The sequence below is a fragment of the Amphiura filiformis genome, chromosome 6 (genome assembly GCF_039555335.1).
Source record: "Amphiura filiformis chromosome 6, Afil_fr2py, whole genome shotgun sequence".
Lineage (NCBI taxonomy): Eukaryota > Metazoa > Echinodermata > Ophiuroidea > Amphilepidida > Amphiuridae > Amphiura > Amphiura filiformis.
In genome coordinates this window covers 21,021,446-21,049,250 of record NC_092633.1, presented here as the reverse complement: position 1 = coordinate 21,049,250, position 27,805 = coordinate 21,021,446, and the positions used below count along the sequence as shown (strand labels likewise).

At 33.5% G+C, this 27,805-nt stretch overlaps 1 long non-coding RNA gene across 1 annotated transcript in view; it reads right to left on the bottom strand.

Annotated features, from left to right (window-relative positions):
* Nucleotides 1-27,805, bottom strand: part of LOC140155136 (uncharacterized) — a 112,002-nt gene that overhangs the window by 46,358 nt on the left and 37,839 nt on the right. The gene's annotated exons all lie outside the window — the stretch shown is intronic.

The window sequence follows — 27,805 nt, the reverse complement described above, 5'->3', positions numbered from 1 at the left end:
GATACTCATCTATCCAAAGCAAAATGTTGAAAATGGAGCAGCACGGCACACCGACATCGCCTGGCTAATAATTACTTTCTCTGTAGAGATACTAAAATCAATACCCGGGATCGATACACGTGAATGTCCTATGCACGAGTTTGATATGAGACGAAAATCTTTGGATACCGGGGTAGAAAATGATGAATATCTCCCGTAAATGATTTCGTATAAAGAAACCAGATATGGTTCCTTGCACTTGAATATATATTTTGAACAGATATGATAGTCGTTAGCTTGCGTCTTGAGATAGAAGCTTGCGTCTTGAGTCAGAAACTGACAATAATTCTGATTTATATGTGCCGAATTATATAGCGCAGTGAAGGTAGTCTAAAAGCATATGACCTATGGCGTACATGTACCATGCTCGACTCGGCGAGGTCAGTCACCGGCCTAATCGGGGCTATTGTCAGTAGCCTTAGTCAGATGTCCTTCGGCCCATTATGCGACTCAAAACTATTAAACAGGTCGATACAAAATGGCCATGCGTGGCGGTGGATTCAACCTACCATGGCGATTTCTGCCATGAAGATATCGGGGCGATGACACTCTGCACGGGCAGATAAGGAGGTTTATCAAATTTTAAATCAAATGTGTAACTTTACACCTGTTCTCTTTTAACGTCCATCAATAAAATATTAACATTAGTCTGCTGCAGTTTCTACTCAATTTAACGATGGTATGATTCAAGCGACCATAGTGACGCATGCATACTTCTATTTGTGTTTTCAGAACATTACAACTGCCACCGTATACTTCTGTTTCTTAAAGGAAACAAAAACATTACTACATTCAATACGCTTCTTTAAAATGAAGCTGTCTACAAAATGAATGAATGAATGAATGAATGAATGAATGAATGAATGAATGAATGAATGAATCTTTATTACCACAATCAAAAACAAGCAGAATACACTAAATTACACATTAAAACATAAAACCATACAAAGACATTTTAGGAGGAGATGGTCGAAAGGTCAGCATTGACCAGAGTTAATTTAAAATAACAACAAAAATTATATAATATTAAGGCTATCACACAAAAACATGAACTGGGCTCCAAGAATAGAGGTTATCCGTGTTCTATAAGCTGCATATCATATCAGCGACTGCATGTGCAACCATCACTGTTTCAAAATAGCCCGCCAAAGTTATGCAGGCAACTCCAAGGTCGTGCATTGAATTGTTTTGAATAAGGAATACTACATGAACCAGCACCTTTTGTTAGAAGTCACACATGTATGAGTAAAGTGGATAACCTCTATTAGTAATAAAATAAGATGAGATGAAATTTATATTTATTTTGAAAGTGGTTGCATTTGCTACTTTAAGGTAATATCGTTGAAGAAGTTCCATAACAGTGGTCTGATATTACTTATTTCTTGTTTAATTACACTTATCACTGCTTATTGCTGTTTTTTGTGTGATAGCTATGAATATCGGCTCGTTTCACAAAGAAATTATCAAATGAAAATGGTAGTTGTTGAACAGAATATTTATATAATGTATAAATATCGATAACATACATGTATACACCCCGTTCTAATTTGTATGTGCCAAAGACATATGGTAAAATATAGTATTTTGTGAAACAGTGGTCTAGAATGGCTTCGATATTGACTATTTGATATGGTTCTCATTGCACATTATTGGAGCAATGTATTTTTTGAAATTGTTTTGCATTCCTTCCCCATGTTAAAGTACTCCGTAATTAATATGGCAAAACAAGTGTACAAAAATAAATCTGTCAGGGATGTTATATTGATTCATTATTAATTTGCAATTAGTATATTTAGTTTCTGATCAAGCTATTCATCCCTTTTGTTAGCATTCTACTTCTAATAATAGTTACTAGCTTGGTTATATTAAATTATAGTGTAGACTAATCCGACATATCTGTGCTTAATTATCACAATCTGATTGATTTTGTCCTGTGGGATGTGAAACCTATATCTTGATTGGACACCTACCTATTTCTTCTCAAGGACATAATAGAAAAAAACGACACGAAACGCGCGAAGATTTCATTTATTAGATTAGTTGGTCAATTTGGTTTTTATAGCTTTAAAATAAGAATAGTTATAATATATAAAAAGTACGAATATTTTCTGTTTGCCACTGAGTCAAATAATGTATGCCCTTTGTTATTTCCTACACTCGGTTTCAGAGAAGAACGGCAGCCCCTTGCTCAGGTTTCGAGCGCCCTGTTAATGAGCGACATACGCGGAACTTTGTTTGCGTCGACCAAGGTTTTAATGCGTAATCGGCCAATCAGATTACCGCGTCTGTTGTTATGATTGTCAGACGATTGAATCAGCCAATCAGAACCCCACTTTACGCTGTGCACGCTCTCAAAATGTAAACAAGTGCCGCTCTTCTTTGACAGAAACTGTAGCATGTGCCATTCCAAAGTGTCGTTAATTTAACGACATTAAATGTTTTATTTACATTCAATATTTAACGGTGTCTATGTTTACACTGCACTCACCCTTTCGTTTGTTGCATCAGACTATATTTGTTTATCTATCAATAGTGTATTAATCAAGTCCATGTAGAGTCACTCATCACACCGATGCACTCAATCTAATTTCAAGATAGCTATCTTCAATTTTATCTCTTTGTAATGATACTACTCTCTCGAAGATATTTTTGAAGTAATTATCTCTAGCTTTGGAATATATTGATTGGCCTTAGTCATTCATCTTTGTTTTGCCATAGAACGTGGCATAGAATCTGCCCGAAATTACTTTGTGCATTGCGTAGGAAACCTATAATCACTGAGCCGAAAATAAAAACAATATAATGTGTTTGTTTACCGCAGGAGAACAAAAACAAACAATAAAGTAGCAACTACTAGTAGTAGGTTAAGTAAAAATGTAAAATGATTTTAATGGATTCATAATATTATCACCTTATAAAACAGTTTGTATTAATTTGTTTGTTTGTTTTATTCTACAAAGACGGTAAAGTTTTCACATGTATAAACCCTTTGCCCCCTAAAACACCTTACATAATAAAACTAAAAACGTCTGATTGAAATAGTTTAATTGTTTCACAGACTTCAAAATAAAAGAAAATTAACTGAAATTGCGTTGAGCGCAAAGGAATGTCATACTCCTGCTCCATCTAAATGTATGTTAGGCAACGCACGTTTAATAACACCCGAACGTTGACACGTTTCCTTCATGTCTCTTCTTGCCTCCTCAGAGAGGGAAGCGCCTTGGGGCTAAATCATAGGACCTCATCCCTGAGGTTCTTTGAACAAGTCGTGTAAGAGTTTGACAGTTTTATACAATATCAATGTTCATTTGCATGCCTCAAGTGTTCTCCTTGTAGAGTGAAATGATGCTTCATTTTACCATACCAGATATACCCAATAAATGTCATGGTTAAACGTATTACCTGTGTCCTGAAATGTAAAGAAACTACCTGTTGCGCACAAATATTACGATAATTACTTTCGAAGACAAAAATGTGGTTTATTGAAGAAATACAATCCAAAGATTTGAACATGGTACCAAAAAGATTGACAGTCGGGTCTTGTGGTTATAATATCGGTAGCTTTAGGGCCAATTCCGGTGGAACGTCCCCGTCATTCTTATCGATAGCTTGAAGGCAAGTTACTATTTTTTCAACAACTGTAACTTTATCCCGTTATGTTTGTGTGACATTAAAAAAAGGCTTCTTCAAAGGCAACGTTTGTTTGGGTATGGTTATAGTAATGCTATTCAGCGAAATACTCATTCTACTTAAATTTTTGCATGCTAAATCGTGGCGATAATACTCAATAAAATTGCAGGCCCTAAACTTGAAAAGATGAATAGCATTTAATATTAAGCAGTTTTTATTACTATTTTTAGAATGAAACATGCAGTTGAATCTGTTTTAAATGGCAATATCCTTCATGCTGTAAGTGGTAAATCGTTGACAACCGTTACGCGTTATGATGCTGTTTATTTGTTACCAGACAATGATGTGTGTACAAGATGGTTTTCATTGTGTCAAATACCTAGGTTAAGTTCTAAATATACCATATTTAAGACAAAACTTTGTTTGCTTGTTTCCAGTTGAACTCTAGTTAACATTTCAGTAAGTTAAACTGCTTGCATCATATCATAGAGAGTAAGTACAGGCCCCATGGTATTGATATAGTAGGTGAACTTCTTTGTGTGGAAGCCAATGTATCATTTAATTACAAATAAAACAAGAAAGTAGTAGATTGATACTACCAGTCTCCACAACGTACATCACTTGTTAGCATTACGTAAAGAGTATGGACATGTTTCTACGCTCAGTGTTTTCTCTTCATTTACGATGACCTAAAGTTTTCATTGTGTCAAATACCCAGGTTAAGTTCTAAATATACAATATTTAAGACAAAACTTTGTTTGCTTGTTTCCAATTGAACTCTAGTTAACATTTCAGTAAGTTAAACTGCTTGCATCATATCATAGAGAGTAAGTACAGGCCCCATGGTATTGATATAGTAGGTGAACTTCTTTGTGTGGAAGCCAATGTATCATTTAATTACAAATAAAACAAGAAAGTAGTAGATAGATACTACCAGTCTCCATAACGTACATCACTTGTTAGCATTACGTAAAGAGTATGGACATGTTTCTACGCTCAGTGTTTTCTCTTCATTTACGATGACCTAAATGGACAGAATGATAAAATACAAATCGATCATGTCCTAGTAATTGACTGATTTGAGACAGGTTACTTCCGAGAAGGTACCTTTTTATAGATTTCATTATTTTTCCATTGGTTACCATGGTTACCTATCAAATTTTAATACTGGTCATATTTTATATACAATATGGCATTAATTGTTAAGAGCCGCGAAAAGGGCCCAACGGGGAGAAAAAGTATCAATTGCTTTGGACAATAATTATCATGATTATTGTTCAATGCAATTCAAAAAAAAATTTTTTTATATACTTTAAATTTGCAAAAAGCATAATAAATACATTATCTAACAATCCAAAGAACCATCAGACAGTAGAAGGTTCCCAGGACGCGGACGTGTAGTTCTTGATCTTTCTGTGATGGACCTATGAGTAGGTCAAAGACCTTCAATATTTTGAAAGTACTTGGATAGATTTTATATTGATCTTATATTGAAAGGGAACAGCAGCAAAGCTTAGGGTGGAGTAGCATACAAGGAACAGAAATGTCATAACGCTAACAAAAGTCTGCACAAAAAGTAACTCAGCTGTTATAAATACGCCTATAGATTCAGAACTAATGATTGTTTTCACAATATTTTAACATAAAAAGAAGGATGATTTATTTACGCGCATTTTGGTACCCCATTTGTCCAATTTTGTTCAATATTGACAATACAGCAGTGTTTTGAAAGAAAAATATCCCAATTTAAAAGTTGCAGTTATTTGTATATTGATTTGAAGTAAGCGCGAAGATAATGGCGGGCTTTACGTGTTTACAGTGCTGGCATTATAACCATTGATCGCTGTAAACTGCAACTTTTAAATTCGGGTATTTTTCTGTAAAAGCACTACTGTGTTGTTAATATTGAACGACATTTGACGAATGGGGTATCAAAATGCGTGTAAATAAATCATCCTTCTCTCAATATATTGTGAAAACAATTATTAGTTCTGAATCTATAGGCGTATTTATAACAGCTGAGTTACTTTTTGTGGTGAGTACTTTATTTTAACGTAATATGTTATTCCATAGCTTCAAATCGGAATTGAAAGAAGTTTCACCCTACCAATCAATATTATCATGTACGATAAGCGTCATGGTGAGCATCTTCATTTCCTCTGTTGACGAAAACAACTGTATCTCTCTAGTGCTCAAGGAAGTCTTCGACGTCATGTACGTGATTGGAACAAAATACATCGTACTGATATCAACCAAGGTGCTTCGTAAATACGCAATTGACATTTACCGGCATTTACGAGACAAATAATTGACCATTCGAAAATTAATGCTTTATCACTGGATTTCTGAATATTTTCACTGAGTGTCCCAGAAGTCTTGATACCTTTTATAACTGATAGTAGTATACAGCAACCGACAACAAACATGAAGGTATTATTGCACAGAGAAAACTCGTGCAATTATTTTGACACCAAATTGGACATATAACCTCACTAATTTAATAAATAATCCACGGTGGAACAGTTGGTTACAATACACATAAAACCATACAAAAAGTTTACAGCACTTCTCCGGATTCCAAGTATCCAAGTGCAATTTCCTCAATATCTAGAAAATTTTCACCTATTTTTTTAATTGCAGTATTAAACAGTTATCGTATTATCATGATTATAGACTATCAAGGTGATATACAACACCAAGAAATGTGTGATTTTATTTAGTAATCAAGCCAGTAAAAGCTATCTTCTGAAGTTGTGTAATATTTCATCCTTCAATTCTCTGCTCTGTCACAAGACTCCTCCACCAGGAAAGTCAAAACATAACACTCAATCTCGGCTCTCAATAACGAACCAGAGTAATACAGGAGACTTCGTTAATAGCTGTTCATGTTGGTAAAATTAAAATAAAATGATTTCATGCACGTCTTGTTGTCTATCTAAGTCCGTCGTCGTTCGTCTGCATTCGGCCTGTCATGCCATTCAATATGACGTGAAAGACGAGAACAGGGGTTTTATGAAAATTATGTATTTTGTCATCAGATATTAGTTTTCACTTATTTCTATCTATTGGTTTGTATGTGGAATGCTCTAGAAATTCAATGGAAAATGCTAGTAAACAATAATGCATCATGCAAACCACTAGAATGATCATGATTGCTACAGGATGAAGTGGTGGCGGTATTACAGTAACCATGAGCACAGGGGAATGATTATGATTGGTTTGTGTTGAGGTAATGAGCTATTTTTAGAAATGATGCAATATGCTGTAATACGCCATAATTAGGGGGTGATTATTCTAGAATAGTAACAAATTAAACATCTACCAAAACGTAATTACCCCCTCTAATGAATGACCATTATTCCATAACAGTTAATTGTATGCCTAATGGTGGATATGCATTCAAAGCAGAATTTATTTCTGCGCATTGTGACACCTCATTTGTTGGAATGGTCCCAATATTGTCGCAGCGTACATTTAAATGAAAGTAACACACGATTTGAAAGTTGCAGCAAAATCTTATTGCCTTGTATTCAGTGTCCATGGAAGGAAATGTTTTCAGCTCTCATTGGATTAGTATTATTGTTTCGTAAATTTGGAGGAGGTCAAAACATATGATAGTCAATAAAAAATATATTATTCACATCACTGGCCCTTATTCACTTAATCCTATATTAAAACATGACAAGTTCAATGTTTTTAAGAGAGAAGCTTACGGTCAATATAGAAGACCATTTGGAAAACACTAGCATAGTAGCTAGGAGATTGAAAAAATAGTGGTCAAGACTTGGACTGAGACTGTGATAGACCAGGGGTTTCCCTGGTAGTCAGGATCTTGGTCATTGCCGGATAATGAAGAACTGAGACCATCAAAGGAATCTCATCAGAATGTCAGTTAATCAACATCTCCAGGCTTAGATAAGTAACCCTAGATAAAAGAAATCAGAAAATAATTCTAAGTTTAATTCTTGTATGATCTTATGTTGTATTGTGATTGACAGCCATACTGCACTAATTAATAAATAATCATAAGTTGTTGATTTTAAGTGAGCTCGGTAATAGGTGATTTTGGCCTGGGTTATTTTAGTGAATGTAACAACAACAAGATTATATATTGTGAATAATATTTTATGCACTAGTCACGCTAGTGGTATCATTAATGAAGAAACCTCTCCAACCCGTAGGTCGGGTTGAAATATCTCCACATTACATGTTACTTGGGCAGAGCATTTTATGTATTGAAATGAGCATTGAAACGAACTATTTCAATCAAAGGCCGTTGTTAATGGTGAGTCAAAGGTAAGCAATTGATACTGAAAAATGTAGGCTAAGCGTGACATCTGAGTTTTCCCATGTATTTGCTTATATTGTTAATAAAGATGTTGAAATAAGATTACCATCCATTACTTTATTACCATATTTTGCAACATTGAAATTATATACACGGTGCTTTTGATTCCAGATTAATCTAGTCTCTCTAGATGTGGATTACAGCCACAATACGACGAGTTACAGCTATAATATGGTTTTAGGGTTTTCGTGACCGCGAGAGCAGAAGAAGAAATTATACATATCAAACTAACCGTCACAAGGATTCAAAAAATTACAGTGGCTACTATCCTAGGATTTTCTTGTATAAAGACTATTATCTATTCGAGCTCCAGTGACACCTCATTAATTTCTCTGGACCTTTTGGATGCATTGCAATATGTATTGACATTTTATATTTGGAACAGATAATATTAAAGGACCTAGAATAATGTTGTGAAGGGTGTGAAGTAATTATGAAGAAAGCAAGTCTGAGAAAAAACATTTGAAAAAAGGCTTCCTCTAGGAAAAATAAAAGATTAATAGCATAATATAATAGTAACGTGTTCAAGTTCTGGTGTAAGAATAATTATTTATTTGTGTGGGGATTTTAGTGGGTATCAGCATCGCCCACTGCAGTGGACGCGAATCACACGGATGCGGATCAATTTTGTTAAACAAAAGTTTTTTTTTTAAATCGGATAATCCTTTTATATGATTATACATCACCGACATTCACCGCACCAACAACATTACCAAATTACTGCCTGGTAAAGAATACCACGATACAACAACAACATATAAGCTATATAGACATGAAATATATAAAGACTTTTTATGGTGTATCTTTTGACAAAAGTAGGCTTCAGCTGCACCTTATTACAATGTAATGATGTATGCTAATATTTCACAAAATATGACAAAGTGACATTTATACAATTTAACCAGGATTATATACTGTGCTATTGTGATTCACGCGCGTCAAATTGCCAAAGCATTTATAATAAAAATAATTATTTTGAAGTTTCTTACAGTGCATAATCTTGAATCTTGCTTTATTATCGTGACTAAGCAAAAGTAAGACAAGATAACTGGTGGTGTTGAAAATAAATTAATTAATGATAGGTACTTAAGAGCTCTTGAACATAATTTTTTAGAAGTGGCTCTATACCTCAAAAAATAGATTTTTCTGATATCTTGTGCAATGATGCATGTTAGGGTGTTGACTACTTGTGTGACTAAAAAAAATTCAAAAATCGGCTCGTTGCCATGGAAACGGCCAAAACCCAGATTCTGTCATTTTGGGCCAAATTGGCAGTGAAATTAGTTAAAAAACATGTTATTTCAAGTGTTCGCTGCAACTAAGCCATATAATGCTGGTACATTACATTAAGTTCTTGTTAAAGGACATCTATTCATCTGATGATCAGCATATTTAGAGGTCAATAAGTTATTCTTAAGGGTACGTGCAGAGCCCATCTGCCAGGTGTATTTTCACTTTTTCATAAAATGTCATTTTAGCACCTAAAATATCATCATGAAAATCAACAACCCGGTGTTGCCAGGAATTTGTCCATTCTAGTGTGGGTAGTACAAGCTAGGTACTTTACATTTTAGTAAAAATCAGCTTGGGCAAATGTTACTTCTAAATACAGTGTTGCCAGAAAAACCGGTATTTTTGCAAATTGACATTTTGTCAAATTACGCCTTTTTGTCACAATTTTGTGCATTTTGACAAATATTTTCCTTCAAGGTGAATCCAAACCACACTTTTTCGTCTTTGTAAATATCTAAATACTGAAAATTCAAAATTAGTGTTGCCAGAGTTCTTGATAAAACACCCAATATTAGTATTTTACTGATAGTATGATTTGTTGTTGATGGTTTGATTGGGAAATGCTTATTTCTAATTTTCATACATCGAGTGTACATAGTATAGATTGTTATATGAATGTTTAAACACCTGAGCACAAAGTAAGTGTTGCCAGAATTCTTGATAAAACACCCAAAATCATAATGCCATGATCCAGTCCTCTCACGCTAAAGTTGACAACGTCAAAATTTGGTTTACTATCATCAATAGCTTGTCCTAAAAAGCGTATTCAAATTTTAAAAACCCCATGGTTCTAGTATTATCTAGTACAAAGTTATAGTCAGGGTAATTATGGGTATTAATTTTGTTCTTTGTTTTCTGGATCAATAATAATCAAAAATATTGATATCAATTTCAGCAATAATTAAAATTATATAAATATCGTTGTCAATAATAAACAAAAATATTATCATCAATATCAACAATATTAACATCAATAATATCAATAATAATCAAAAATATTAACATCAATATCAGTAATTTTCAAAAATATTAATATCAATGTCAATATAATCAAAAATATTAATATCAAAAATAGTCAAAAATATAAATATCAATTTCAATGATAATCAAGAATATTAATATCAATATCAATGATAATCCAAAATATTAATATCAATATCAATAATAATCAAAACTATTAATATCGATATCAATATCAATAATAATCAAAAATATTAATATGAATAATAATCAAAACTATTAATATGAATAATAATCAAAAATATATATCAATATCAATAATAATCAAAAATATTAATATCAATAATAATCAAAAATATTGATATCAATTTCAGTAATAATTAAAAAATATATATATATCGTTATCAATAATAAACGAACATATTATCATCAATATCGAAAATAGGCAAAAACATTGACATCAATAATATCAATAATAATCAAAAATATTAACATCAATAGCAATAATTATCAAAAATATTAATATTAATATCAAAAATAATCAAAAATATAAATATCAATTTAAATAATAATCAAGAATATTAATATCAATATCAATAATAATCAAAAATATTAATATCCATAATAATCAAAATATTAATATCTATATCAATAATTATGAGAAATATTAATATCAAAATCAATAATGATCAAATATATTAACATCAATATCAATAAAAAATAAAAAATATTAATATCGATATCAATAATCAAAAATATTAATATGAATATGAATAATAATCAAAAATATTAATATCAATATCAATAATAATCAAAAATAGTAATACTAATATCAATTTTAAAATATTAAGATTTTGATATTGTTGATATTGATATTAATATTTTGATTATTATTGATATTAATATTTTGCTTATTATTGATATTAATATTAATATTTTGCTTATTATTGATATTGATATAAATATTTGTGATTGTTATTGATATTGATGTCAATATTTTTGATTATTATTGATATTGATAGTTTTGTTTATTAGTGTTATTGATATTGGTATTAATATTTTTCAATATTATTGATATATTGATGTGAATATTTTGATTATTATTGATATTAACCTAGAACTACGAAGTACCACCCCAAGATTTCTTATCCGTCATAAAAAAATGTGCGCATTTACGCCCCGACCTAAACTAATCATAGATCCATCCTTTGCGCTCATATTAGTGTAAAAATGTTTACCATGAGCACCTTACCTGGGGTAGGACCGGCTGTCAAAGATGACCATAGAGGGGGTATTGGTGAGGGCCACCAATGGTTTCTACACTAAAATAAATTATTTTCATTTCGCTCATGTAAAATTATTATAAGCTATTGACTTTTTACTTGTTAGTTTGAGGAGAAAATTCGGTCAAATTGCATTTTTTGTAGAATTTTAGCCGAAAATCAATTTTGCCAATACTTTTGTAAATAGCTGAAATTTTCCAAATTTGCATGGGCGCCCTCACATTATGACGTCACAGCGACATTATATGTGAGGAATGTTTGTACTTATTGGTATCACTGGGGTAGAGGAGACCCATAGCTATACATTGATTCCAAATATAACGGTATATGACGTTTATAATTGAAAATTAGGGGTTGCAACCCCCTTCGTAGTCCGTGTTACAAAATATGGCTCAGTAGTTCTAGGGTTAATGTTAATATTTTTGATGATTGTTGATAATGATGTTAATATATTTGATCTTATTAATATTATTGATGATAGTAAACCAAATTGATGTTAATACTTTTGATTATTATTTATATCGATATTAATAGTTTGGATTAGTATTGATAATGATGTTAATAGGCCTACATTGATATTATTATTAATATTGATGATAGTAAAAAAATTTGATGTTGGATCATGGCACATATATATATGATTTTGGGTGTTTTATCAAGAATTCTGGCAACACTTACTTTGTGCTCAGGTGTTTAAACATTCATATAACAATCTATACTATGTACATTCGATGTATGAAAATTAGAAATAAGCATTTCCTAACCAAACCATCAACACAAAATCCCTAAAATGCTAATATTGGGTGTTTTATCAAGAATTCTGGCAACACTAATTTTGAATTTTCAGTGTTTAGATATTTACAAAGACGAAAAAGTGTTGTTTGGATTCACCTTGAAGGAAAATATTTGTCAAAATGAACAAAATTGTGACAAAAAGGGGTAATTTGACAAAATGTCAATTTGCAAAAATACCGGTTTTTCTGGCAACACTGTATTTAGAAGTAACATTTGCCCAAGCTGATTTTTATTAAAATGTAAAGTATCTAGCTTGTACTACCCACACTAGAATGGACAGAATCCTGAGAACACCGGGTTGTTGATTTTCATGATGATATTTTAGGTGCTAAAATGACATTTTATGAAAAAGTGAAAATACACCTGACAGATGGGCTCTGCACGTACCCTTAAGAATAACTTATTGACCTCTACATATGCTGATCATCAGATGAATAGATGTCCTTTCACAAGAACTTAATGTGATGTACCAGCAATATATGGCTTAGATACAGCGAACACTTGAAATAACATGTTTTTTCACTAATTTCACTGCCAATTTGGCCCAAAATGACAGAATCTGGGTTTTGGCCGTTTCCATGGCAACGAGCCGATTTTTGAATTTTTTTAGTCACACAAGTAGTCAACACCCTAACATGCATCATTGCACAAAATATCAGAAAAATCTATTTTTTGAGGTATAGAGCCACTTCTAAAAAATTATGTTCAAGAGCTCTTAAGAATTTAATTTGTACAAACAGCAAATCTAGTTCAATCATGTTAATTTGCGGTGTCTCAGAGGAACAAGGAGTACACGTATGCTTATTACAAATCAGAAGTATAATTTTAATTAATTGAATCAAATGTCATTCGTGCCATTACAATGTCACTGGAGACCTGTTCCTCATATTGTTGATTATTCTGACATGAATTCCTCCTCGATTTAAAAACAAGTCGTATCGTTTGCCACTTTCAAAGCAGCTGTACATAAACCGGTCACTCACAACAATTAAGCATGCTCCAATAATCAGAGCACTCCGTATATTATGAGATTATTGTAACTATAGTGTGTCTGTAAATTGTACTCAAAGTGACCAAAGGAAAGTACATGAAAAAGGCAATCAGAAAATGAATCAGATAAGTGATTAAGGATCGAAATTTCCTCGCATTTTCAGTCAAAAACTTTTCTTTTAAAAAAATCATATTTTTACCCTCTTTAATGAATGACCATTATTCCATAACAGTTAATTGTATGCCTAATGGTGGATATGCATTCACAGGAATTTTTTATGGACCTTTTTAGGCCAAAAAATATGATTATTTTTTTCGATATGACTTTTGTGTGTATATTCCCTGAAGTGATTGTTGTAATTTTACTTTGTTTTATAAAAAGAAGTGATATTCTGCATGGAGTCGTTTTATCATTCGGCTTTGTTTACGTTTCAAAACCAACACTTCAGCAAGCTTGAACTTCCTGTTTCGCGCATCCGCCGTGAGTTTGTTACTAGTTAACTAAATTTCAAGTATTTCGCCTTCTTGTGACCAGATCAGATATTGGTCGTTGTCTCAGCCGCCTCATGCTCCTTCGTGACGAAGAAGCACAATCCAGCTTGGAACCGAGACTAGCAATATATGCACACGTTTTGAACACCGTATAAACGCACGGTCCACATCTCTCTAATGACTGCACTGAGTTCAGAATCTACATGTGGTCAGTCAGAATATCCACACGGTCCTCCAATGGACGACCTACATCTAACGACATGATAGCGAATATTTTTAAGAGAAGGTTCAAGTCAACACTATCATTGTGTTCCAAACATTTGAAGTACACACACCTTACGAATGGGCAATTAGCATCGCGTTGTTAAGATTGAATATAAAGAGTATGGATATGTGTCTACGCTCAGTGTTTTCTCTTTATTCACGATGACCTACATTGACAGAATGGTAAAAGACACATCTATCATGTCCTATTAATTTACTGATTTGAGACATGTTACTTTCACGAAGGTACCATTATTAATTTTCCGTCCATGATTACTCATCAAATGTATGATGACAAAAAAAATAATATCAGGTTACCGGTAAAGGTGATCGACGATTTTCTGTCGTCCTATTAAATACACAGTTTACACACTAATCAGTCAATTAAATCTATTTCGTATCTACTTGTCATGCACGAAGATTGCACCGCAACATAACCAAATTGCGAACATATTTGTCCTTACGGGGAGAAAAAGCATCACATTTTGATTTCAACAATAATTATCATGATCATTGCAATTCAAAATATAATAAGACTGCAACTCTCTTGTTATACAAAATGTGAATGATAAAAATAACAAACTCAAGTTCACACAACCTCCAACATCTCTCTCCGCCTTAACAAATTCTTGGAGTTATCTTTGACCACAACATGAAGATGTCTGATCACATCACATCTGTCCCGATCTTTGAAATGGCAGATAGGTAACCTCAGGAGGATCATTCGAATTCTTGAATTTGATACTTGCAACAATGCTGTTAGGTCACTTGTCCTTTCCAAAATGGACTATTGCAATGATTTACTAAATTGCATTTATCGCTAAAACATAACCCGTCGGCAATATATACCAAATAGATGTGGGAAGACCATCTGTTTGAAGCCAAATAACATACATACTTTCTCGTGGCTTGAACGTTTGCATTAGCTTCCAGTTGTGTTCCAGTCATGTTCCGCACCCTTGTCCACACATTCAAGGTTCTTCAAGATTTTACTCCTGAGTAATTTGGTCTTCCATTCTACAGCTGGCATCCTCTTTTTTTTTGTTTCTAGGTCTCGCATGCAGGCTGGCGACAGGAGATTCTCCATTATAGCTCCTTTCTTATGGAATAGCCTACCTCTCAATAGCTGTGCTTTCACGAGAGTGCAGATCTTCCAAAATAACCTGAAGGCCCATCGACATAAAGTCTGTTTTCCTCCAACGTTATTTTGGTTAATAAGTTTTTTTCCAAATACGTGTAGAGGTAATAGTCATACTATGGTAGTAATGATTGAAACAAAATACATCGTAAATCCAAGGTGCTTAGTAAACATTGACATAATCGTGAGACAATTAATAATTGGCAAATTTGTGCGGAATCACAGGATTTGTAAATGAGTACTTCCATTTTATTTGGAAATATTAACGGGCCAGGCAAATGCAGCAGACTGCGTTGATGTTTATATAATAAGATTATTTGATAATTTGATGTCCGCCTAGTATCCATCCCCGCTTGAGTGGATTATTCCTCTGCATATGTTTTCCTGTCATCCAATTCCTTATAGTGTCAAAGGCGAAGAAGCAGACGTTTTGAAAACGAATTTTATCAATTATTTATAAATTCAACCAGAAAGTTATGGTTTTTGGAAAGCAACCATACACCTAGTCGACGGCGTCAGTTACGGATCACGTGATTGTGCACAGAGTTGAGCAATTTATATATTGAATCGAGTATAACTATTTGAATCAAGGGCCCTTGTAACGGTAAGTCAAGGGTAATTTAGGAAGCAACAGCTAGCAACAGATACTGCTTAAGTAGGCTAAAGCGTGATATCCAAGTTTTGACAAGTATTTGGTTATATTGTTAACAAAGGTGTTGAAATAAGATTACTCTCTATTTCATAGGTTATACTACCATATTCTGCAACATTGAAATTATATACATGGTTCTTTTGATTCTAGATTAATCTAGTCTGTATAGATCTGGATCTAATACAGCTACTACGACGATTTACAGCTGCCACGTGACTCTTCATAGTACCGGGAATCAATATTATCATTTCTCATTTATCAAGAGTTTAATATGCCCGTGTATGCCATGGTGGCCCTTTTTCGTGCGAGTCCAAAGTAGCGGGACAAGAACTAAATAATCTGTGTCGTTATCTGCATCATGGACTTACGAGCGTGACATCACCGACCCAAGAATGGAAATGATGCCTTAGATCATACACGACCATTATGTAGTCTACGACTTAGTGGAAGCACAAGAGTTTTTTCCGGGGGGCATGGGTCAAAGTGCATTTTAGGGGAGGGCAAAATAAACTGTCGCAAAAAGTTGAAATGTTCGTAATTTTGAGTTTTTACTGGGAACACAGAGGAAAGAGTTCTGACTGGGGCCATTACCCCGTGTCGCCGCCACTATTACGACTATGTCGTGGTCATGTGTTCTATTGTTAGAAAGATTGTTAGAAAGACGCCCACCTAGAATAAAACATTTAAACAGTAAAATTTGTGCCAAAAGGCTTCCTCTAGACAAAACAAAGATAACGAGCATAACATAGTGACGCGTTCAAATTATGGTGTAAGACTAATGCAATGAGAACTGTCATATTGAAGTATACGGGGACTTGCAGCCCCAATGGACCTGTATTTTTAAAAATAATTTAAGTACCTCCGACTCCTAAGACGTCTACAAATTGGGCATTTTTGTGGGTACCAGTAGTGGACGCCAACTAAACGGAGGCAGATCAATTTTGTTTAAAGAACTCGCGTGGATGATATATGATTGTTTTTATAGCACCGACAACATCATCCTTTACTGCCTAAGATCCCGATGCAACAACAATCTCACGTACGAGCTATATGAACATGAAAATAACAAAGACTTTTTGTGTTGTACCATTTGCCACAAGTAGGTTTCAGCTGATACCTTTTCAACAATGTAATGATGCTAAAATTTCACAAATCGCGCCGAGTGACATGTATTAAATTTCACCAGCTTTTTAAGTAACCGTGATATTTTGATTCACGCGCGTCAAATTGCCTGAGCAGGTATGGGGAAAAACAGTGCAGACACTTGTATCTTTGTGTATGAAGATAATGCTGGGCAAGATGATTGTATTGAAGAGAAAGCGTTATTTTTGATTGATTAATGACAGGTATTTAAGGTTTTAATTTGTACAAACACGTGAATCGAGTTCTGTTCGTTTACGGTGTCACAAGGGAGACCGGGAGTAAACGTATACCTATTATGAATCAGAAGTACAATTTTAATTAATTGAATCAAATGTCATTCATGCCATTACAATGTCACTGGAGACCTGTTCCTTAAATTGTCGATTATTCTGACACGAATTCCTTCTTGAATAAAAAAATAAATACGTATCGTTGGCCACTTTTAAAACATCTGTACGAAAACCAGTCACTCGGAATAATTAAGCATGCTCCAATAATCAGATCACTCCTTATTATCATTGTGATTAGTGTCTCTCGTTATTGGACTCAAATGCAAGTGAGCCAAAGAAAGTACATGATAAGACAGGTATAATCAACCAAATAATGGCATTTAAACTGCAAATAGGACAACTCGTGAAATGAAACAACACTATCTATATTTTATGATTTCTGAGAAGTGACTATTTTGTGTATCATCTGATAGACCAATCAAATGGTTTATACTCACTTTCTGAGCTTTCGATGACCGGTTATTTATGCCATCTTGACCAGGGAGTCATAGACGTGGTCTAGAGAATACTATGGATGGCGTAAACCTTCAAAATACGCTTAAGAATACGCCTAAGAATACGCCTAACCTTAGACGTCTAAGATGCATTCTTAGGCGTCTAAGATGTAATCTTAGACGTCTAAGAAATTCGCGGTAGACTTAAATCAACGAATCACAGGAACAGAAATCCCAAACAACCAATCATCTTAGGCGTATTCAATTATTGACCAATGAAATCTTAGACGCCTAAGATTTTACACGCCGAAGAATTCTTAGACGTCTAAGATTGATATTTTAGTGATGGACGGTATCACCAAGGTGATTTTCTCTGAGGACTTGCAGCAAAATTGATTAATTGGTTTGATTTTATTTTCGTTGGTTTGGTGTGCTGTTTGGTGTGGCTAGTAGTAGTCAGGTATTAATGTTGATGAGCATGATGACGACGACGACGATGATGATGATATGATGATGATGATGATGATGATGATGATGATGATGATGATGATGAAAATTAATACACAAACACCAAAGAGGAACAAACATGCCTAGCATATATTTATATACCTCCATGATTCTATTTTTAACATAGAAAATTTGACCTCTAATTGTCTTCTTGCACTTTGCAGACTGAAATTATGCATATCTGATCTCTTCAATTATAAAAGACGCTTTGGCCTTGGCCCGGGGGCCTTCGCGAAAATATATCACACGCTGTTCGAATTATAAAGACATAGTTGGTTGACCTTATAATGTGTGTGCAGTAATAACTTGACCTCTGAACGTATTGGATATAAACGCATCATACCCTACACCGTCAGGTTAACTTTCTTGTTGAATGGAGGTATCGAGGTCTCTTAACTGTGTATTTTGGCTCAGTCATAGCATACGTGTTAAAAAAAACATACATGAAAAGTGAGCAGGGTGACACCATAGACATGTGCTCTTTGTTTAAACATTACAAGTAACGTGAGTGGCAAACATTAATGTTTCATATTCAATCAATGTTGGAGCCAATACTAGTCCGTTCCTATCTCAGTATCAAAACAACATTGATTGGGAGGGTGCGGGGCGGGGGGGGGGGCGTGAAAATTTCATACTAAATTTAATCCCTCATCACTGCCATCATCATCACCACCACGACTCTAATAATAATCTGACATCATTTGTATTATCCATAATCATCATCATCATCATCATCATCATCATCAACAACAACAACAACAACAACAACAACAACAAACAACAACAACACCGTCATCAACTCATCATCATCATCATCATCATCATTATCATCATCATTTACGCTATAGCCACACAAATAGAAATCTTACATTAACTGCAAGTCATCAGAAAAACAAAATATTTAAAACAAATTAAAGTTTTATCAGTTTACAACAACAACATCAACTGCTAGATTATGTTCAAATGAAAAAAAGCCTATTATGTAAAAATACATTGTTCCGCTTGAATTGTCAAAAAGTGGCTGAAAAGAACAAAACAATGGGCCATTGTGCCGAAAGGTGGGAGAACATGTACCCTATCCCCCTCCCACCCCATCACCCCTTTCTCTTTGCGATTGACGTTGTACGTTTTGATCGAATTTACGATACCGTCCATCACTAGTCACGGTCAAATGATCAATCTTAGACGTGTAAGAATTCTTAGGCGTGTAAAATCTTAGGCGTCTAAGATTTCATTGGTCAATAATTGAATACGCCTTTAAGATGATTGGTTGTTTGGGATTTCTAGTCCTGTGATTCGTTGATTTAAGTCTACCGCGAATTTCTTAGACGCCTAAGATTGCATCTTGGACGCCTAAGAATGCATCTTAGACGTCTAAGATTGCATCTTAGACGTCTAAGGTTAGGCGTATTCTTAGGCGTATTCTTAGGCGTGTTTTGAAGGTTTCCGCCATCCATAGAATACATCGTTATATCTCGATAATAGACAAAGATTCGAATAAATTTACTTGAAAAATCCGTGAAGCCATGAGAAAGGCGACTAAAACCATGAACCGAGATAATTTTGAGGCAATTATGTGGTCAGCCAGAAAATTTGCAAGGTCAGCCAAGGTACGTACATTTGTGTCAAGTGCCTATCCTTTACTGCGGGAGGTAACGTTCTGGTTTGTTTAAATTCAAATGGATACGGCCAATATTATAAAGCTGTATCTAGATCCAAGAGTAAAACCAATTGGATCCAGATTATATTGGCCGCTGCCTTTCAGATAGAAATGTGATTTCTTTAGGTATATTGTTTCCCATTACATCAGTACATTCTGTTGTACAGCCCAGGTCAAATGTATTACTGTCCATATTAGGCGTTGTTAAACAACAAGCTTAAAACAAACACGGGTATGATTTTTATTCTTTATTCTTCTCGCCTCATACAATAAAGACAAAAGTCGTAAATGCATATTATTATTATCAAATGAAGGACGATCTACATAATCTAACGTCATATTCTTGCGAATAAGAAGGTTCAAGTCAAGACTATTGTGTTACAAACATTTGAAGTACAAACCCCTTACGAACGGGCAATTAGCATCGTCTTGTCAAGATTGAATATAAAATGTGTAAAGAGTATGGACATTTCTACGGTCAGCGTTTTATGATGACCTACATTGACAGAATGGTAAAAGACAAATCGATCATTTCCTATGCTGACTTGAGACAAGTTACTTTCACGGAGGTACCATTATATATGATTTCATTAATTTTCCGTCCATGATTACTCATCAAACGTATGGTCAAACAGAATATAAATCTTCAAACTGATATGATCTCAGGTTACCGGTAAAGGTGATCGACGATTGACTGTCGTCATATTAAATAAATGTTTGCACACTAATCTGTCAATTAGAACATGTCATGCAAGAAGGTTGCATCACAATAGTATAGGAATATTACAAACTGTGAAAAGATGTTGATATCATATTCCATATGTAAACTGTTAAGATTTGCAAACAAAATGGGCCTTACCAGCTTACGGGGAGAAAATGAATCATAACTTGCTTTAGATAATTGGTGAATGCAATTGAAAATAATTTCGACATATCTGTGCCATTTATTTCAGCCTGCGACAAAATGTGTCGACGATAATGATAATATGCCTAGTCCATAAAGTTGAATTGTTAATCCGACGAACCACCAGACAATCAGTGAAATCACAGTTGGTGTAAGGTTACCACATTTTGCGATCCATGATCTTTTATTCACGCCCTGTCATTCCTTTGTATATTCTGTGATGGACCTATGGATCAAGAGGAGGAGGGATCCGGTCCTGGTGTTATATTGACAGGAAGCAGTAACAAATCTTATTATGGAATGCATGCAATGTCATAACACTCCCTTTGCGTCAAATCGGAATCACTATCATGTGTGATAAGCGCCATGCATTTCCTATGTTGACAAAAATCACTCTGGTGCTCAAGGAGTCTTGGATGTAATTGTAATTGAATCAAAGTACATTGCACTGATATTATGCTATGTACTTCGTAAATACGCGATTGAAATTCGCGAGACAAATATTTGACTATATTCGCAAATTCCCGCGGTGTCTCTAGATTCGTGAATGAATATTTCTACTGTGTAACACAGTGTTTGAAAAATATTGTTAGACCAGGGCATTGCAGCACATCAGACAGCGTTAATGTTTATATATAAAACCATCTACGCTACCAAAAACTAATTACCCCGTTAAATGATGGCCATTATTCCCTAACGATTCATTATATGCCAAATTTGGGATATGCAGTCGAGGCAGAATTTATTTCTGCGCATTATGGCACCTCGTTAGTTTCCATATAGTCCCAATATTGATGTCGCAGCGTACCTTTAAATAAAAGTAACCCAAGATTTGACAGTTGCAGCAAAGTCCTATTGCCTTGTATTCAATATCTATGGAAGAAAATGTTATCGGCGCTCATTGAATAATTCTTCTTGTTTCGTGAATTCGGAGGCGGTCAAAACATAATCAATCAAAAAAATCAGATGAAATTACACCACAACTTTCAAAATGGAGTACAAAATGTGCACCCCAGGGTAAAAAAAAACACCTTGAACTCTGAAATTGCACCTGACCTCTTCAATAGTGATTCTAAATGACAATATCCTCTCACATCACTTATCAAATTAAAAATATCAGTAACGTAAAAGACGGTGACCGCGAAAGACGGGTGACCGCTAGTAAGATTTGATGTCCGCCTTGTGTCCATCTCCAGTTGGGCGATTCCTTAGCATTGCCCAAGTTGCATATCCCCGGGGCATATATCCCATCAGAGGTGAAGAAGCATGAGTTTAATTATTTTATATTTTTGTTTGCATTTTGAATGAAAATGATAAAAAAATTAAACATGTAATCAAAATATTATCATTCTTATGTATAAAGGTACACGAACAAAAAGATGAATTATCAGAAAATTTAACATCATTGTAGAATATATTACTTGGGTTTAATGGTATTTGTATTTTGCTCGTGTTTCGTAATAAATTTGGACGTAACAGTTTACGTTATTTGAATCCGTTGATAACAAATTAAATATGGCACCTTTTAGGTACCATGTTACAAATCAGTGCGTAATCCTGTAAATATTATCACGGAATACTTTTAGATGACATTCTACATCAAAGCGAAAACGCTCGACTACCTTCAAACGCTCTTATAATTGCCAAAGCTTAAATGAAATATTATATTTTATCTAATTGGATTATAGCCATCTTTTTATTATTTTGATGTCAATGAGTTGCTTTTAGTCCAGTGCCCATGGAAAGGGCAACCTCTATATTATACAACTCGTGGGTGGAGGTAGCCAAATTGTGTTATCTGATAAGGAGTTAAATTGATTGAACAGTTTCACTGTCACGATGCATTCCTATTAACGCAAACAAAATTATTTCTATGTATAAATAGTTTCAGATACAATCCAATCGTTCAGGCAATTCTTATAAAAGGCAACAGAATAAATATCAATTAAAATGAAGATGTCTTTTAAAGGAGAACACATTTTCAGTTTTCTTGTCTTTTCAACACATTAGATTTCCTGTAGACCTCCTTTTATCATGTTTATCAAGGTAGACGGAACCACCATTCCATCATGTGCATGTTTCCAACGATTGAATTAATTAAGGTGGTACTACGTCCCTTCATAAATGTGTGACTATTTTTGCATTTTTCTCAGAAAATAATAACACACTGGTAACAAAAGTTATGTATATTATAGGGGCAAGGAATCCAGTTACTACACTGGAATTTCAGTGACTCAAGACAAGCGGTACGTTATTTATGATAAGAAAATAGGTACCGCTAGAATGTACCTCATTTCTTAACATATATAATGAACCACTTGTCTTGAATCAGTGCAATTTCAGTGAAGTAATTGGATTCCTTGCTCCTATAATATACATAACTTTTGTTACCAGTGTGTTGCTATTGTTGAGAAAAATGCAAAATAAGTCACAAAATTTATCAGGTGTAGTAGCACCTTAACATTTAAACAAGTGGGTGATGACCAGATGGAACCTCCTTTGTGCTCGTGAGCCACAAATCAATTTACAACTATGACGTCATCAATGGTCACCGCAAAGTCATATTGAACTGTTATATATGTTGTACTGAGAATAAATACATTACCAAACAGGTAGCGTTATATCGTTCATAAGGAAACAGAAAAGATTACAGTGGCATCATCCTTAGAAGATTATTATACAAAGATCATTGATGGATAACATATTACAAAAGAAAATTTTACCACAGACGAAAATAGGAATACCAATACCGTCGCACGCATGCCAAAAGACTTTTAATAAATTGGGAAGGTTTTTTTTAATATTGATTTCAACAGTTGAACAAAGAAATGATTGCATGATATCTACAAGTGCAAAGTCCTTTCACAGTCAGTTGCCAATGTTCAATATATCTATTATTCTTGTCTGTCGGATTTTGTTTCCTCAAATTATATCAATACTAGAGATTTCAACCTTGAGCACTTTGAATACAAAAGTGTCAGACTTCTCCAATGTTAAAGAAAAAATAATTTGAAGACAGCCAAACATCATCAGATAATTATGATCGTCAAAAAAGAAAAATGTCAACATCATCAACAATTAACATCTGAAAATGAACGTTTACATGTATATTAGTGCAGCTGCTACGCTGCCAAACTGGGAATTACTGCATTGTGAACTTGAAACAACGACCTATCGTTATTGAAGGATCATACAAAAACCTCATTATTAGGTAAAATGCCACATGTTTGGTTGTGCAGGGGTATAAATGTTAACTTGCTCTAGCTTTTTAATTGTAAGTTTATATATAAAATCACTACACACGAAGATTGCTTCTTTGTGTTGAGTTTCATTATTAACTATCTCATATTGGTCTTTATTATCCAATGATCATGACAATAACAAAAAATGTCAAACTTGAAATCAATATAGACACTTCAACATGTTCAACTCACACCTTACGAGATGCTGTCGAACTTGTTCAATCTTATGACAAGACGAGCAATTTGCCACCAATTTTACCAATATATAAATATCTGTCTAGGAAATAATAATTTTCACTCCTTTATTTCACTCCATTGGAGTGATTACTGTAGGCACTCATGCTGTTTAGAGTGTATTACATTTAGAATGTACCTTATTTCTTAACATATAATGAACCACTTGAATCACTGAAATTTCATTGAAGTAATTGGATTCCTTGCCCCCATAATATATACATAACTTTTGTTACCAGTGTGTTCTTATTTCTTGAGAAAAATGCAAAATCAGTCACAACATTTATCACATCAATTTAAAACTATGACGTCATCAATGGTCACCGCAAAGTCATATATTGGACTGTTATTTAGGTTATACTGAGAATATATAACTATAAATGCATAACCAAATCGGTAGCGTTGTATCGTTCATAAGGAAACAGAAAAGATTACAGTGGCATCATCCTTAGAAGAATATTATACGAATGGATAAAATATTACAAAAGAACATTACAAAAGGCACTCTTCAGAGTGAATTACATTTAGAGAGTTATTAAACGGCTTAAAATGAGATAAAACCACAAATATGACGTTATTGCAAAGGTTTAAGATATTGATTAAAATAAGTAGTCGTATTATAATTACAAAAGTGGAAAGAGTAAGTAACGTAACTCAAAGTTCAAAGTCCTTTCACAAATCTTTCAAAGCAAGCTTTAGTTTTGAAATTAATCATGTTTACGATTAATGTTATTTCATAATAATTTTCTACCACATTGTCATTTGATGCAGATGTAAAGATTCAAGAACAAAGAGTAAATCTTCATTACTTCATACTTGTGTTGAGTGACGATAGAAGAGACTTTTCTTTCAGATAATCGATGACCTTCACGTCACTTGTAAAAGAATGAAAACGAACATAATGATCAATAAGAACGTGCTTGATTAAAAAGTAGTAATTCTGAACATCCTTAGCTTTTGGTTTCGAAATTGAAAACAATAACTACTTACATCAAAATAAAAATCAACAGCTTTCTTTCTATTATTTAGGGGCTTTCACAATTTGTATAATTATTTTTCTCCAATAATAAAGTCTGTCATTAACAGACAGAAGAGTGCTCAATACTTTTAACAAGTACAGCTAAATGATACAATATTTGGTTTAGTGCACTACTTCATTTATGTTGTGCTACTCTGAGTTTCACGCCAGCGAGCTGGCGATCATCAGGCACTAATAAATGGCATAATGAATGACATAAATGAAGTAGTGCACTAAACCAAATTTTGTATAATCATTTTTGTATATAAAATGACGTTAATCGTAAGCATTATACTCTTTGTTTATTGTTATTTTTGTATTTTTTAAATGATGGGAATGAAATAAATTGGATTGAATTAAATTTTTCGTGTATAATGCTCAAAATTTAATGATACGAACTATTTCACCCGTCCACTGCAATCACTCTTAAGCTGAAAAAAAAAGCTTAAGGGATCTGGAATGAGCGTTTTGAGCGTTTCGACAGTATTTTTTGTGGGACATGAGAGCACATCAGACATATCGAATTGAATACCTGAGTGGAAGAAGGGCCCAACTCCAATTTTTTTGCAAAAATGACCCAGCATTTTATTGCCAGCAGACTGTTCTTCCTTGTGTGTGAAAGATGAGCCAAAATCCACTCTCTAAATAGTCTTCCACGTACACTTAATCATGGTTTTCAATGAAGAAGGGCCCAACTCCATGGAGTAGGGCCCTTTTCCACAAATATAGGGTTGAAGATGAATTTTGTTCATCCATAAAATCTGCTTTTCACTACAATAAACTTTCTTTCTAACATATTACATGAGTTCTACTTGTGCATAATGGTGATTACCTAATTTCTGTAGCTATTTATAACACGGAACTGGCACTTGCAGTATATTAGTGGAAGAAGGGCCCAACTCCAGCTCGTATTAAGACCTGTACCGTTGCCATGGAAATATCATATATAATTTTGAATGTATGTAATATTGTATGTTCATGTATTAAAGGTCCCCTGAAGACGAAAACATTCTGTCGATAAAACTTTTCCAAATATTAGGTTTTTTCTTAATATCTCAAAAACAGTTTTGATGGAGTTGGGCCCTTCTTCCACTCAGGTATTCAATTGCATTCTGAATACGAAGAATGTCTTTCTGATATCAAATAATTTTTATTTTTTGAAATTCACGATATAATACAAATTTTATGACAAATTATTAAAATTTGATATTTTTCACATTTTTATATATAACAGTCCTCGATTTTTAATAATTTGCCATAAAATGTGTATTACATTGCGAATTTCAAAAAATCGAAATTATTTGATATCAGAAGGATATTCTTCTTATTCAGAATGTCTGATGTGCTCTAATGTCCCACAATAAATACTGTAAAATCACTTTCATCCAGTCACTGCACATCGATTGGAAAGTTGCCTATGTTCGATAAGAAAGGATGCATTTCAGTTGAAATTATTTTGAAAATATTCTGGACACCATATTTTTTCCTTGTAAATTTGCGATAATATATATATAATAGAATAATAGAATATTATAATAGAATAAAAAGAAAATAATAGAATATTATAATAGAATAATGTAATAGAATATCATAATTGGACATAAACCGTAATATATGATTTTGCTTTAAAACAAAAGTAGATTTCCTTAACTTTACTTGAATATTTGAAATTATTTGTCTTTTTTACACATGTCCTAACTTATATTTAAAAACTATCGACTTGAAATTTATTAGAAAACCGTTTTACAACTATTATTTTATCGCTTTGTGAACAAATAAATAAAGAAACACTGGGACAGAAATAGTTATGGCTCTAGGGGAAATGCAACGACGCAAGGACTAACAAAAAACTGCGGTTAATCTTTCAGTTGGTGTTATAAAGTCTGTAACATAAGATATACTTCAGGCACTTCAAAGAAAATTGAATTCATTAAGTGTCTACATCCAAATTGTGTATCCTTTCCGTAATATGTAGATCATTTCAAATGATTAGGCCCTATATATATACTTTTATTAATAATTTACATATATGGAATGAGAGAACATGACAAATAGCTTAATATACGTGCTTTCCTTATCAAGTATTTGTTTTAGAACAGGAAATATTATTTTCTTATGAATAATCTTTCGTCCGGATTCACCTTTGATTTAAGGTTTCATAATGCTATCAAAGTGAAATCAGATATACGGCTAGAAACTATATTCAGTCCATAATATCACTTTTTAGTTATTGATATCCTATAATGCAATAAATATCTTTGATAAAAAATGTTTACGATATCAGTTTTCGTTGTATATTGAATATAGTAAGAATCGTACGCAACTTAATAACCTAAGGAGCGAATATTAGCTTCTCTGATTTGACACCTATTGAGTATTCTAAAAGATGAAGACTTGAAGATGAAGATGGTATAGGAATGGATTATTGTGGTGTTTCACAATTAACACCGGGCAATGTCCAAATCAACCATCAATCCATCAGGTATGCA